Source organism: Sparus aurata, chromosome 9 (genome assembly GCF_900880675.1).
Source record: "Sparus aurata chromosome 9, fSpaAur1.1, whole genome shotgun sequence".
Classification (NCBI taxonomy): Eukaryota; Metazoa; Chordata; class Actinopteri; order Spariformes; family Sparidae; genus Sparus; species Sparus aurata.
Window position 1 is genome coordinate 29,704,826 of NC_044195.1, and position 14,730 is coordinate 29,719,555.

The 14,730-nt window shown below is 41.7% G+C and overlaps 2 non-coding genes across 2 annotated transcripts; both read left to right on the forward strand.

The window, feature by feature from the left end:
• The first annotated feature begins 1,069 nt into the window (after window positions 1-1,069).
• trnas-aga (transfer RNA serine (anticodon AGA)) lies at window positions 1,070-1,151 on the forward strand. Its single transcript has one exon. It is a non-coding gene; the product is annotated as a tRNA-Ser (tRNA).
• A 1,666-nt stretch (window positions 1,152-2,817) lies between these two features.
• trnas-aga (transfer RNA serine (anticodon AGA)) lies at window positions 2,818-2,899 on the forward strand. Its single transcript has one exon. It is a non-coding gene; the product is annotated as a tRNA-Ser (tRNA).
• The last annotated feature ends 11,831 nt before the right edge of the window (window positions 2,900-14,730 follow it).

Genomic DNA, 14,730 nt, shown 5'->3' on the forward strand with positions numbered 1-14,730 from the left:
CAGCAATGTCAAAGGTCACAAAGCAAGATAAAACCTACCAAAATAAATTAAATTATATTGATTTACCAAAATAAAAGCTCCCAAAAATAAACACAATTAGATGTGACCACATAAAAGAAAGAACAACAAAATATGAACAAACATGAAAAAGGTCTTTGGTAAAATATAAACCTGTTACAATTATACATCGGTTACAGCGGCTCCACCTTGACCGACTGCAAGACTAAAATTCACCTCACATATTTTTACATCTACAAAACATTAATGATATATAAAAGAAAAGTGAGTACTTTTACTACATTTACTACAATAGCATTAAGAAATGCAGGCATCTACTCTTAATGGAGTGTTTTTTTTTATGGCATCACTAAGCATCTGAATTCTTCCTCAACCTGTGGCCTTTGTATTTTTTATTTACAGTACATTGATTACTGAATCGAAACCTATTTAATGTCTCACAGTCTTCAACACATCCACGCATACAGGCATGTCGTGTTTGCTGCTGAAATGGAGATACTCTGAAGTTGATGTGTAGCATCTGATTTTATTCCATTTTTGTTCAACTGTTCTTTTACGTCCTGAAGAGTTTGAACTGCAATGATCAGTGACGCAATTAAACAGAGTACATTTACTCAAGGGGGTGAGACCCAGCAAAGCGCCATGGGTGGGACTCAAACCCAGTGAGGACCAAACCTCTGTACATGGGATGTGCACTCATGCATACACAGATAAATAAATGAATCATTAATACATGTCTACTATGTATTTTTAGTATTTATTTTTTTAAATCAGTATTTATTTATTATGTTGGATTTTGGCAGTTTCAGTCCTCCATAACAGCCATCTTTGGTGAAAAGTCTGAGGACTCATTCTACCACCGCCACTAGATGGTGCTGTGTTCCCCGGTGGAAGCAGAACAGCACCCACCTCTACCTCCGGAGGCACATGACCCCATGTGAGACGTTCACACAGAGGGGGATATTGAGAATTGATGCAGGATCCCCACACTCAAAGAGCAAATAACTCCTTTTCAGATGAATTCCCAAATTTCAAAGACTTAGCATCATCAGTTGTCGTGGCCGAGTGGTTAAGGCGATGGACTAGAAATCCATTGGGGTCTCCCCGCGCAGGTTCGAATCCTGCCGACAACGGTTCACTTTTAGTCGAGAGGAGACCAGAGATAATCTGCAGCTCACTGACCAATCACAGAGAGGCTAGAGTGTGAAGAATAAAGCAGATGATTTCAGGTAGGAAGTAAACAACAGGTCAAATCAGCTGTCATAAAACAAGACAACTTAAATATTACCATGGTGAAATCAGCAAAATGTGTCCAAAAAGTTGAATAATTTAATACATAAACAAAATGCTACAAACAAATGGGAAAGTGAATAAATAGGGGAATTAACACAAATGTAAATACGATTAAAGAGCTAATTGGGGCGTCTACTAGCTCAGCTGGTAGAGCAGGCTTCCCACATACAGAGGCCTGGCTGCAGCATACAGACAAAGAAAATTAATACAGAACCAGAAATTTACACTGCATTCAGACTCCTTCACATTTTTTCAGATTGTGTCATGTTCCAGACTTATGATTAAATCATTTGCATTGTTTTTTCCCTCGTCAATCTGCATTCTATACACATTAAAAGACAAAGCGGAAACAGAATTTTGGAAATGTGTGCAAATGTATTCAAAATGAAAAACTGAGATATCACTTTGACATCAGTATTCAAAAGGTCTCAGCTGACGGAGCAGGCGGAGCTCAGAGACGGGATTGTGTCGAGGCACAGATGTGGGGAAGGATACTTAAAATGATGGTCACAGTGTGGAGATAAGGACGAAGACAACCATCACTGTAACACTCCACCGATCTGGGCTTTAGGCAGAGTGGCCAGACGGACACCTCTCCTCAGTGACAGTTTGCACAAAAAGCATCTCAAGGACTCTAAAGGAGACCAAGATTGAACTATTTGGCCTCAATTCTGAGCGTTAATGTCTGTAAAAACCAGGCACCGCTCATCGCCTGGCCAATACCATCCCGATCGTCAAAAAGCAGTGTGAATGTCCCAATCGAACATCTCTGGAGAGACCTGAAAAATGTCTGTCTCCACCCAACAAGAGTTTGAGAGGATCTGCAGAGAAGAATGGCAGAAAACCCCCAAATCCAGGTTCCCTTGTTGCTCTGTTGGTAGAGCGCACGATCAATGTGCAGAGGCTTTGTCCTTGCTGCAGCGGTCGGAGTTCAAGTCTGACCTGTGGCCCTTTGTCTGCATGAGTAAAAAAAAAGGCTTCTAATTGAAATAAAGCCTGAAAACAGCCAAAAAAGTACTTCAGAAAAAGAAATCCATGTGTGCAAAGCCGTTCTGTGATCACTGCCAAAGGTGTTTAACTAAATACTGAGTAAAAGGTCAGTTTTTTCCTTTTTAATACATTTGCAAAGCTTTCTAAAATTCTGTTTCTACTTTGTCATTACTCTGTTTATGTTGAGAGTAGATTGATGAGGGGAAAACAAATATGTAAAAGCTTTTGGCATAAAGCTGCAGCGCTAAATACTGTCTGAATTCACTGTGTATCACATTTTATACATTAATAAACACAGAGGGAAGTGTCGATCAGAGTGTGACGCCCACCGCCACCAGGTGGTGCTGTGCTCATAACAGCCCGGGTGAAACTCGAACGGCACCACTGAACCACCGGGCTCAGAGATCAGAGTGGACCACAGCGATGACACAAGAGTGTTTTCTGTTCAAGACCTCTCATTCAGCGACGCAGTCTGCGGGAATGATTTGTTCCTTTCTAACTCCATCATCATCGTCAGTTGTCGTGGCCGAGTGGTTAAGGCGATGGACTAGAAATCCATTGGGGTCTCCCCGCGCAGGTTCGAATCCTGCCGACAACGATTCGCTTTTTTTCTTTTCGAGAGGAGACCAGAGTTAATCTGCAGCTCACTGACCAATCACAGGCCGACAGTGACGTAATCATTGTTCTCATACCTTCCCTTAATTCATAACAAGGCAAAATCAATCATAGTGTGAAAATCCTTGTCGAAAATGATCCACATGAACACTACTTTCATTACACTCTTGGTATTAAAAGAGTCTTAAGTAATTTTCTGGCGATAAATGTACTTGCATATCAAAAGTATCAGCCAGGCTGAAAGCTTTATCTATTATCTGTAATAACACTTTTAAAGATGTGCATTGGGTCTTGATTCTGCATGCAGTCTGCAAAGTAACTGGTGATAAAGCGAGTATATAGTTAAATATAAGCCTCCAAAATGTAGTGTGGTGGAATTTAGTAAAGTACAACTACCACAAAAAAGGTCATTATGGTAATTAAGTCACAGGAAAATTATGTTTTCACTCAGGCCTTGTGTTGGTGATTTGTTGTTGTCGAAAGAGACGGAGCCTCTCATATATGGAGTACCAAAACTGCCAAAATCAAAAATCAATCAATCAATAAATATGCCATTATCATGCCATTAATGCACCATAATAATACAAAAACAATAATTTATTTATGTGATTCCCTGTGTTTATTAAATTAATCATTTTATTTGTTTGTCTCAATTTTTTATGATAATAAACAATGATCACAAATAAATACTGCAGTAAATGCTAAATAAATACATTTTAAAAATTAATAAACTGACTAGACTGACTAGATGGGAAAGTAAATAAATAAGGAATCCGATGATATCCGATGATTTATTAATGTCACATTTATTTCTAATATTTCTGGTGCTAATTGTCTATAATTTTATTATTGAGCCATTTATTAATTAATTAAATTATTTATTTATGTTTAATTTTGGCAGTTTCAGTCGCAGTCTCAACTGGAATATGACCTCTTTTACATAACTTAAAACATAATGACTTACTTAATTTTTGTTCAACCAGGTTCACAAACATCAGCAACGAGCCACAGAATAAGTTAATCCGTGTATTTATGTTTAGCCTTGAGCGAGGACAACGTGCACATTCCACCCGTGTTCCACATGATTTAATGTTTCTCAAAACGTGAAAGTCACACTGCTGTTAGAAGCACCACAAGACTTTTTCTAATAACGGAAAAGATCACAGTTCATATATGAGGTTCTCATGTGAAACCGGGGTCACTTACAGGTCATTCTGGCAGACTTGAAATATGTTCCCAGCCTGATTTTAATGGACCTGTAGGCCTTACACAGCACCGGTGTGTGTGTGTGTGTGTGTGTGTGTGTGTGTGTGTGTGTGTGTGTGTGTGTGTGTGTGTGTGTTTGTTTGTCTGAAGGGCAGATCCTCCGTCTTTTATTAACTTCAGACACGTTTAAATGTCAGCCCGACTTTGCCAAGTTTAACGCAGTATCTCCAGGCAATGATGCGCCGATGATTGAGTGATTATGCAGACATATACACAAAAGCCTGAGTGCGATGAATCTCATTAAAAAAAAAAAAAAAAAAAAAAAAACAGCAGCGAGAGCTCCTCTTCTCTCCTTCGCCTGCAGGAACAGTATTGTACTGGACCTCCTCAAACCTATAAGGAGTCTGTGAAATCCCAAATGAAGAGGATGCTGCAGAGGACGATGCAGAGGATGACAGGTCCACTGCCCTCCACTCCTTGAAAATAAAAACACCTACAACAGAACGCTGTTTGTTGATTTCAGCTCTGCATTCAACACAATCTTCACCAACAGAAAAACTTCACTCTGGGCTCGAGTACAACACTCTGCAACTGGATATTGCACTTCCTCACAAACAGACTCCAGACAGCTCGGATTGGCCGTCAAACCTCCTCCGCTTTGCTCTAAACACCAGAACCCCCCCCCCCCTTCACCCTCGGCCTGGGTGCTCACCCTCATGTTTACGTTGTACACCCATGAGTGCACTCCCAAACATCAAGGGGGGAGGTCCACACTCTACTGTGTGCCGTTCTAGTTATTCATTAATCCATATGATTTGTTCTGCCATGTCATAAAATTACTAAATCTTGAATCTGGCATGTTGAGCCCCACAGGCCAGTGAAAAATGTTTATTTCTTAAACTACTTATCTGTGCTATCACTTTATCATTGATGCTCTGAATGGTGTTTCTGGTGTGAGACAGACATTTTCTAGCTCCGTCTTTCATCGTGTGTTTTTGCGCACAGAGCGTCATAACCACTGGTCGCTGAGCTAACGCTGATCCTGGGCCTCCATGTGGGAAATCTCCACCTGTTGTTTACACTGACAGGCAGAGTTCCCCTCACTGCTCAGAGAGGACGCAGAGTTGAAGATTTGCTATTAAAAAATATATTATTTGACAAAGTTCACACTTCATGTCCTGCTGGACAGAAAAAGACGTTTTGCATTAGGACAAACACATGGATGTTATTTAATATACAATCAATAACTGAGCACTACTCGTCTGGCTTTGTTATTCAGACGTCACGCTACTCGTTCATGACCTGACCTGACCTGATATTCAGATATCTCGTGTCACACTCTGTCAGGCTGGTGATGCAGTGATGCATCAGAACGTGTTCAGCGTCTGGACCTATAAAACTCATTCGGTTACATGTCTCTTCATGTCTGTGTGTAAAACAACACACTTCCTTTTTTTCTTCTGCATGTCGTCGAGCGCTGAACTTCAATTCTCAGACGGTATTAACACGTTTTGAATATTCAACCGCACACTCTCTTGGCTGTCGTGATCAAATGTCTCCAACGGGACCGGACACGCAACTCCCTATCATGTGATTGGTTTTCATTTATGATCTGTCAGATATCTGATTTCATGCATGTCAGGCTACAAAGTCAACAGATCTAACATCCTGTGCAGCTATCTTAAGTTTCATTGAGGTTCGAGCAAACATTGTAGTGATTTCTAAGGCATAGTGCTGTTTCAAAGCGATACATCATCTACGTCAGGTTCATCGATGATGATAAATGATCTGAAGTGAACATTTGTTTCAGCAGTATTTTATTCGACACAATAAAAGTCGCATTTCTTCTCCGATTGGTCTGAAATTTGCACAGTTTCGTTGATTAATCTCTCAGTATTTCTGAAGTCAATCTTTTTGCTGTCCTTTGTGTGTGTCATCAACCATTTCAGACAGTTACAGCTCAGTAAAAAGTGGCTGGATATTTACTATTTCCTTACTATTGCATGCTGTGAATATAATAATGATCTCAAATATAAGATGCAACCTCCCTACATAATTGCACGACGTCCCTTATAAATAATAAATAGCAATCAAGTCCCTGCTGCTGTGCCACATGCATCGACATGCCCATTCTTAATTCCGTGTATTGTTCCCGCTGCGGTGCGATGCCTCCAGGTTTTTAATAATTAATAACAGAGACATTGTTCGGTGACATGTGAACGTAGAGGTCTGTGTGTTTGTTTGCACGCCTACACTGACTTGTTTACAGAGTTTGAAGATGGAACGTGGAGATAAAAAAAAAAAAAGGAAAATCCTACGTTTTAGATGTTGTTTAGTGTGTGGAGGCAGCAGTTAACCTTCACAGCTACTGTATAGTTTACTTTAAGGAGTGGCTCTGGGTGGTGAGATAGCGAGACACAGCCTGATAGCAGCTGTCTCATGCCAAAAACAATACTCGGCACAAATTAGTAATTCAAGAGCATTAATTATTAACCCATGAGCATGATTCAGTCATTTAAGAGGCACGGATACGGTTTTAATTTCTCAGCGACACCCCCCTTCGTGTCCTGCAGTTCATCCCCTCGGCACACACCGTTTTGTGTATACTCATCTGCGTGTCTGCTCAGTGCCCAGCAGACCCAGTCAGGGTAATCCTGTGAGTTTCCTGTCTTCTCCGGCTTGTTTTCGGCTCAAATCCAGCGGGCCAGAGGCCAGGGAGGAGTAGGGAGGACATTTCTGTGAATGTCTGAGTATCTGCTCTCATCTGAGGTTGAAGAATGTGGCGAATGCTATCATTAATGGAGAGAAAGTTCATCCCACAGTGGACTTTGCTGTGCATACTTCGGAAGAAAGTTTGAACAACACATGCCACACGGAGGGAGGTGACTTAAAGAAAAAAGTTAAGCATTGTCAGCTGCCAAAAGCTAAGAAATCCCACTTTGCTTCCAGAAATAAAGGAAGACTTCTGCCATCTGTGGTTGTACCATTTGCTGCTACTACTTGGGATTTGCATGATCAAGTTCAAACAGAGTTTGTACAAGTAACAGCTTGCGAGGGGTGTCTGGTGGAGGAACATACTGTACCACTGTTAAAGCTTAGATCCAACTTCAAATTGAATGTTAGTCTTTTAAGAAATCCAATGTTGACACGAAACTGCTGCCAACGGTTCAGTGTGATCATTTAACAGTGTCCCTGCTGCCTTAAGTTCAAGGGTCCACCTGCAGACCTCATCTGGGGACTCAACAGTGCTGCCACACAAGCCTGAAGGCAAAAGGTTTATAATCCAACTTCTGTAACTTCTGTGTAAAATATGTTATGAATAAGATGGACAGAAAGTTTGATGTGAGTCCACTAATGTGCTGTTTATGATTTGCCTGCTGCATCCTCTGAAATGGTGTTTGTTCCCACAGTTTGGTACCTTTACCCTCTAGAAACAGTAAGCATGTCCACTCTGCCTTGCCCAGGGACACTCTGGAAGCAAAGAAGCAAATAAGGCTGGAATTGGTTGGTGTGTTTTACTAGGGGAACTGCAGCTCATAAACCGCCCCATCAGAACCACACAGCCCAGTTACCAGGATATAATGTTAACGTTTCTTACTTTCTTACGCACCTTTGTTACCATAGCTACAGTATGAGTTGACAGTTTGAGTCAAGCGTAGATAATAACAGAGGGATCCAGTGTAACGTGTGAATGGTGTTTTTCCTCTATGTTAAAAAGAGTACCTGCATTTTCTGGAAGCTGTTAATGTCATTGTGATTTCTGATTTGTTGTTGTGTTTTCTCTTTTATTTAATTTCCACTGTTTCTTTGTGTTGCCGTAGTGATTGCACTTCAGGACCACCTAGGAACTATATGTGTTCATAATTTCTTCCCCCTTGTCATGATTTATTGTACAATTTAAAGTGTGGCCATACAATGATGATCCGTGCGATCAATCTCAGATGGGCTGGGTTTATACAAACACACTTAAACTAATCTGTTTTCATCACGACAAGCAGTTCACACAGATATAACTCCCTGCACACATTCCCAACCCAACATTGAGCAGATAAGCACTTAGCTTTGGAATCTGACACTTATCTTTGAAATGCATAGCTGCTCATGTTTCTCCTTACCATTTTAGGAAAGCATGTTTGAACATGCCATCTTATTTTCCAGGGCATTGGTAAATGGAAAATGTTGAAAATGTACATTCCACTGAATAATAATTTTTCTCTCTCCATCGGTGGTGTGGAGGGAAACACCTGTGATGAATGAAATAACAGCAAAGTCAAACCATTTTTGCTTGGAGGCACGCGGCTGCCTTTCAGGAATCCACACTTTGCGAACCTTCAGGCTGAATGAACGGCCCCCGAGAGCCCTCGCATCGATTTAACAATCAGCAAACTGCACCTCAACTCCTTCGCCAGGGAAGGCTTGGCAAATTGGTCTGAAAATTGATGGTGTTGGACACATTAGAACGTACACACTCCCATGAACAAACAAACACACACACGGACACATACACATCCTTCACATTCTGAGGGTGTGTAAAGCTCAACACCTTGAAAATTGGTCCATTAGCCTCACAATTGATAGCATCAAAGAAATGACATACCACAGAAAACACATACGCACTCCTGTGGTAACGTACAAGGCCACCTTTAAGTGAGCGTGTGTTAGACACACGCTGGGCTGTGAAAAAGGGTCATTTAAAGATCCATCGCCATCTGTTTTGGTCCCAGCACGCCATTTTCCCCTCTGTGGGGGCCTTTGATTTAGCGACAAAAGGGTACCATTGCTTCCTTCTTTCCCACTGCGCGACCAGACATCCAGTCTGAGCTGGTTATACAAATCAAACACTGCCGGGCATCCATCGTATCATCACAGGTATGACCACCTGTGTGAGACTGTTGATGGTAATCACAATCATTAGGGGTCCCATTTAAACACTGATCAGTGAGCCTGTTTGTTGTCCCTTTGCAGATATCACATAACCAGGAGCGAACAAAACTGACTGTGAAATATGAGGAAGCGGGTGGATGAATAGTTCTGAGGTCTGACCTTTGTTTAAAGGAAAAGTTCACCCAAAAAATTCAAGCTCAGGCATTATCTACTCACTCCCATACCGATGGAGAGTCGGGTGAAAAATAATTGTGGAGCATCACAGCAAAACAGCATTGTAGCAGGAAAAAACTGCTGCAGAACAATATTTTGAAAGCTTGTGTAAATAACAGACCTTATGTTATGCACTTAACCACAAATCCATTAAAAAAAACTCCCCGTCTTCGAGATGAGGGAACTGCAAGAGCAAAAATGCAAGATAGCGAAATAACTTTACATTGTAAACTTGTGTAAAAAAGCTACTTAGAACTTTCTCCAACAATTTGCCAAGTAGTGCTTCATTTTTCCTCATATATCTATATTCTTGGAGGTAGGGAATGTAAACAAGATGGATCCAATAATGACCTTATGCCTGAGATCTTCTAGCACGGCAGCCCAGTTGCCAGAAATAAATGTCGGCAGTTAACACTTGTAAACATTTGTAAGTGAAATTTGAGCAACTCATATCATCTCATGTTCACAGCACATGTTAATGACCTGACTCTCATGTCATGAAACGGGATGATGGTGGCGTTACAGGCAAGAAGGCTGCAAAGCCAGGGACCTTAGTTTGAGACTGCTTTTTTTAACATGTTAACGTGTCTCCACTGGATATTTTTAAGTTGACCGTAGGGTATAATTTCCAGCCATGATTGTGTCGACAAAAAAAAAACTAACTGATATTTTTGATGAAAGGTCAGGACATTTCCAGCACTGTTTGCAGTAACAAAAGCAGGCATTTAAAGCCAAAACGTGATCTTTTCCTAAACCTAACCAAGCGGCTTTTGTATCTAAACCTAACCAGAGTATGAGCACAGTGCTGTCACAACATAAAGACAAAAGTTGAACCTAAAAAAGTAAAGTTGCAACATCCTCTGTTTGCAGAAATGTAAATTGCTAACATTTATTCTTGTGATTGGGTTGAGTGCTCCTACATCCAGGCTTGCAACCAGAGGGGACAGAGGCTTTTCAAGTCATTTATAACTTTATTTAACCAGGAATAATAATCTCCAAAATACTGAACATTAAACTTACATGACCTATGTTGATATCCTCCATCCTGCTATGCCGCCTTTTGCAACGTAATGTAAAATACAATAGAGAAAAATACAAATGCTTCACAATGAGATCCAATAAGTCACAAATCTTTGTTAACTAGGGACTTGTTTGTTCCAAAGAGATGGCCGTCTGTTATTCCAAGTGTCTTGTAATGTACAGTGTCTCAAATATATATATTTGAATGTCTGAAGAAGGGTTAAATATTGTTTATTTTACCCATTATATCTACTACATATCTACTACAAGTACTATATATCTTATCTTGTTTTATTTGTCTTCTATATTCATATTCTCGTCTCCTTTTTTTCTCTGTCAAGCATTTTACAACTGTTGATTTGAAGTTCTACACATGGTAAGTTCCGTATTAGTACCATTATTATTGTTCTTTAGGTTTGCACGTTACCCCAAGAACCATATATGTGCCAACATAGTTTAAACTACTGTAAACTGAGCATTTAACAACCTTTAAACAGACATATGGTATCAAAGCAACTCCAACGTAAAAAATGCAGACGGTACACTTCCACTGAGAGCATTTCCTCCTCGAGATTATTGCATAATGTCTGTTCAGTGAGAGAAACTGTCATCACAGTCCCCGTGAAGTCTGCCTCCAGGTGTTTCAGTTGCATTCTTGTGTCCTTAACAAGCGGGGCACTCAGACAATCATGTGGCCTCGAATCACACAGAGGAGGATCCGGATCGTGTCACCACAGCAGTGACAAGGACTGTAGAGTATGCAAAGCTGAAATGACGACAAGGAAATAAGATTGAGGAAACTTTTCTCTGCAGGTGATTTAGCGTGCAAAACAGTCCCACCTGAAGTTATATGTTAACCATCTTTTTATATGTGAAAAAGCATTGTGTGTGGTGGAGCTTAAGCAAGAACTCGTTCATCAACCATTTGTGGAAATTCCACCCAGGTAATTTGCCAACAGCCAACGGTCACAGCGTCACCACACCCCCTGCTGAAGGTTTTCGAAGCAGTCGCGGTTTCCCAGGATACAAAGCTCGTTCACTCAAGGATGCGACGTGCAGCGGCATGTTTGTCGAAATGATGGAATATGATGATTGCCGGTTCTGCTCCAGTAATTTCACTCATAGCTTCTTTCTAGAGAATTCTTACAGTAGAATATTTGATTGTGCTCATTTTCGAAATAAAAATAGGAACATTTCAAACTCGATCTGAGTCCAAAATGAGAGAAAAGAATATAACTGAAGTAGGTGAGTCTTAATCACCTCTTGCAAAACGTAAAGACGTGAATTATGCTTGGAAATGTACACACACGAAACTGTCAGCGTTAAGCCATGCACTTGCATTTCTTGGCCTCCAGAGAGCAATTTCTTACAGCTGACATCTACAGATGTCCATCCACCAGCTCATCCTCTATCAGCTAGAGAGCATGACATAATTGTTTTTGTGGTATATTCCATCATACGTGACCAAAGGAAGGTTAACAGCAAAAAAAGATCCCTTAAATAAATAGAAAGTGTAGTGGGAGAATCAGCAAGGGAAAGACCTTCCTTTACACAACACAGGGAATGTGTGAAACATGCACCAGAACACTGGAAAAAAGTGGAGGAAGTCAGGAAAGCAGATGATACGTTACAGAGAGAGGAAGAAATAGGGGAAAGGGAGGGATGGAGAAAAGGGGGGAGCTGAGGAAAGGAAAGGAAAGGAGGGGGACAATCGGAATAATGACAGGATGGGAGCGCCATTCCCCACCGCTCCATCTCGGGGGCGAAAGTGGGAAAAGTCAGAGTTCGAGAGGTAGGAACGTGAGGTCACACTTTCATGTTGACAAAAGTGGTGTGTCTCCACGGGGAGAGGCGGTGACAGACAGAGACGGGTCAGAAACACTGGGGGTTTTGTGTCAGAGAGAGGAAGGAAATTTGTTGCGTCTAGCACTTCCACTCTACTCTGACAGCTTTGAAGCTTGTCGAGCGAGTAACCTCTAGGAGAGGTGTTAGTCTTCGATGTTGACATGGGAGAATCTGTCAGGAGCTCTTCTGACTACATGTTCTGCTGGTGGAAAAGATTGAGCTGTAACAGAAAAATGGCAAACCACGGCTATCAAGGCAGTTCAGGTAAAGGTCTCTTTTTAAAGGACATTTTGACACCATGACTTTGTCTCCTCATTGAACGTTGTGGTAGGTGTCCACAGATACGTCATTTTCATGCTTCCCATCTATTGTCAAAGAAAGCAGCTGTGCAGTGAACAGAAAAGGCATCACATCGGCCACTCCTCATTTGAATAAAGTTGAGGTCTAGGCTATGTTATACAAATCAGGGGCATCCAGCACCACTCACCACCTCTGGACACACTCAAAAACCTTTTCAATGAGCTGTTGTCAATCTAAAATGAAGACAGGCTGAGTAACCCTATGACTTCTTCTTGCCTTAAATGTTTCACATTAACACGTTTAGGTTAACTATTTACACCAGCAATCGACAACTTCTCATTCTGAGGGAAACACTAATTGCACAGTGTAGTGGCTGTATAAAAATGACACCATGTGAGTATATTGGTTCTGTATAAACCTTGTTTTCACCATGGTTCCACCCAAACAAAGGTTGAAATATGGCACAGCTGAAGCGAGTCTGTCATTGCGCGACCAAAACAGGAAGAGGCTATCACTATCCCAAGTAGCGATGGATCAACTGGAATATCTGTGGAAATATTTGTGGAAAAAATGATGGAAACCGAGGTAGAGCGAGAGTGAACTTGAAAGAGAGTCCCTGTGTTGTGTCAAAATTGGTTCTCCTGGTGATATGTTTTCCCCTTGCCACCCGGACTCGAGACGGTTCGATGGCGGCATTCTCTCTACTAGATCAGTAGGTAACAGAACCTGCCTGCTCATGACACTGAGATGAGGGTTTCAAGGTTATATTGGGATTCTCGCATTTGTTTTTTGCTTTGGACAGTAGCCAGGCTGCTAGCAGTAGCTGTGTTGCTAATGCTTTATGTATGAAAGCGGCACCAACAAGCGTGGTAAAATTGAAAACCTGTCCCTTAGCATTAATTAAGAGGAGACAGACTCCAAACCAGTAGCCATGTTGGTCCGGTTTTTAAACCTCGGAGCACACATCCCATGAGTGAAAGCGTTTGGCCAATCAGGTGCAGCCAGGAAGCGTTTGCGCAATAGTAAGAGGACGTAGCTTGTAGCCAGTGTGGCCTGAGAGCACTTGTCAGTCATCAATCACGACAGCACCCGGTGGCACTCCCATCACGAGTCCAATTCATGACCTCCGGCATTTAAAAACACCCCCTGTCTACACATGAAGCTACAGGCCACAGCCAATTAGCTTAGCTTAGCAAAAAGACTGTAAACTGGGGGAAGCAGCTACCCTAGCAAACAAATTCCAGCATCTCTTGGAATCAAAGTGTAAAGAAAAAAGGAAGTCACTGCAGCTGGCCAAGAAAACAGTCTGGAACATGATCACATAAAAGTGCAATGAGTCATTTTTTACAGTTTGGGTTTTTGTACGGATCAAACAAACGAGATAACACACTGATGAGCAATCTTAAGGGCGCTGGTGGGTGGCTTTTTTTATCTTTAGATAGAGCCAGGCTAACCCCCCCCCCCCCCCTTGTTTCCAGTCTTTGTGCTAGGCTAAGCTAACTGTGTCAGGTTGTCGTGTCATCTACCTCTCAGCAAGAAAGATAAAAAGAAAACGACATGTACTTCCTAAAATGTGGAGCTACTCCTTTAAAGCCAGCAGCTCTGACGGCAGACAAAACAACACAATTTAAAAATAAATGCATTTTTCTTTTACTGTGGTTTGGATGTGAGGACGACTGTGAACTCTGCCAACATATTTTAATGTGGTTCTAAGGTGTGTCTTTTCTGTGTGTGTGTGCGTGTGTGTGCGCACAGAAGTGGCTGCAGAGAAGCCTAATCTCAGTTTAAGGGCGTGAATACTTTGTATTGATTTCTCGATGAGATTGTGGCAGAACAAGCCTTTAACCATATCAGGCAGAATCCAATAAAAGCCAGGTGTTGTCTTGGATGCTTCCCACAGTTCGCAGTGAAAAAGGAGATTCTTTTCATAGCTGTAATGCTGTAGATCCATCTTGTTGCAACACATTCCTGTTTGAACGCCGCGTATTTACTTGATTTTTAACACGTGTTAGATGGAAGCGGCGATAGTGTCACCGTGAATGAAACATTTACAGCGACGCGGAGAGAAAGATTGAGAGCGAGGCCAGGGATCCACGCCAGGGCACGGATGAGCTCATTGTTGAAACAGGGATTTCCACATTTCCATGTCGGTGGTGCCCCCTCCTCATGCCATGACACCGAGCTCGAAAACAAGAGGTGGGGAGGGAGGGGGGGGGGGCAGAGGAAAAGAGAGTGGGGGTCTCTCACAGGGCACACTGGGGGAGGAAACACATACAGTACATACACCAGACACTGGTGAGTTATCTCAGGAAAAGGGAAAAATTCAGCTAAGTTCCTGGAGAAACG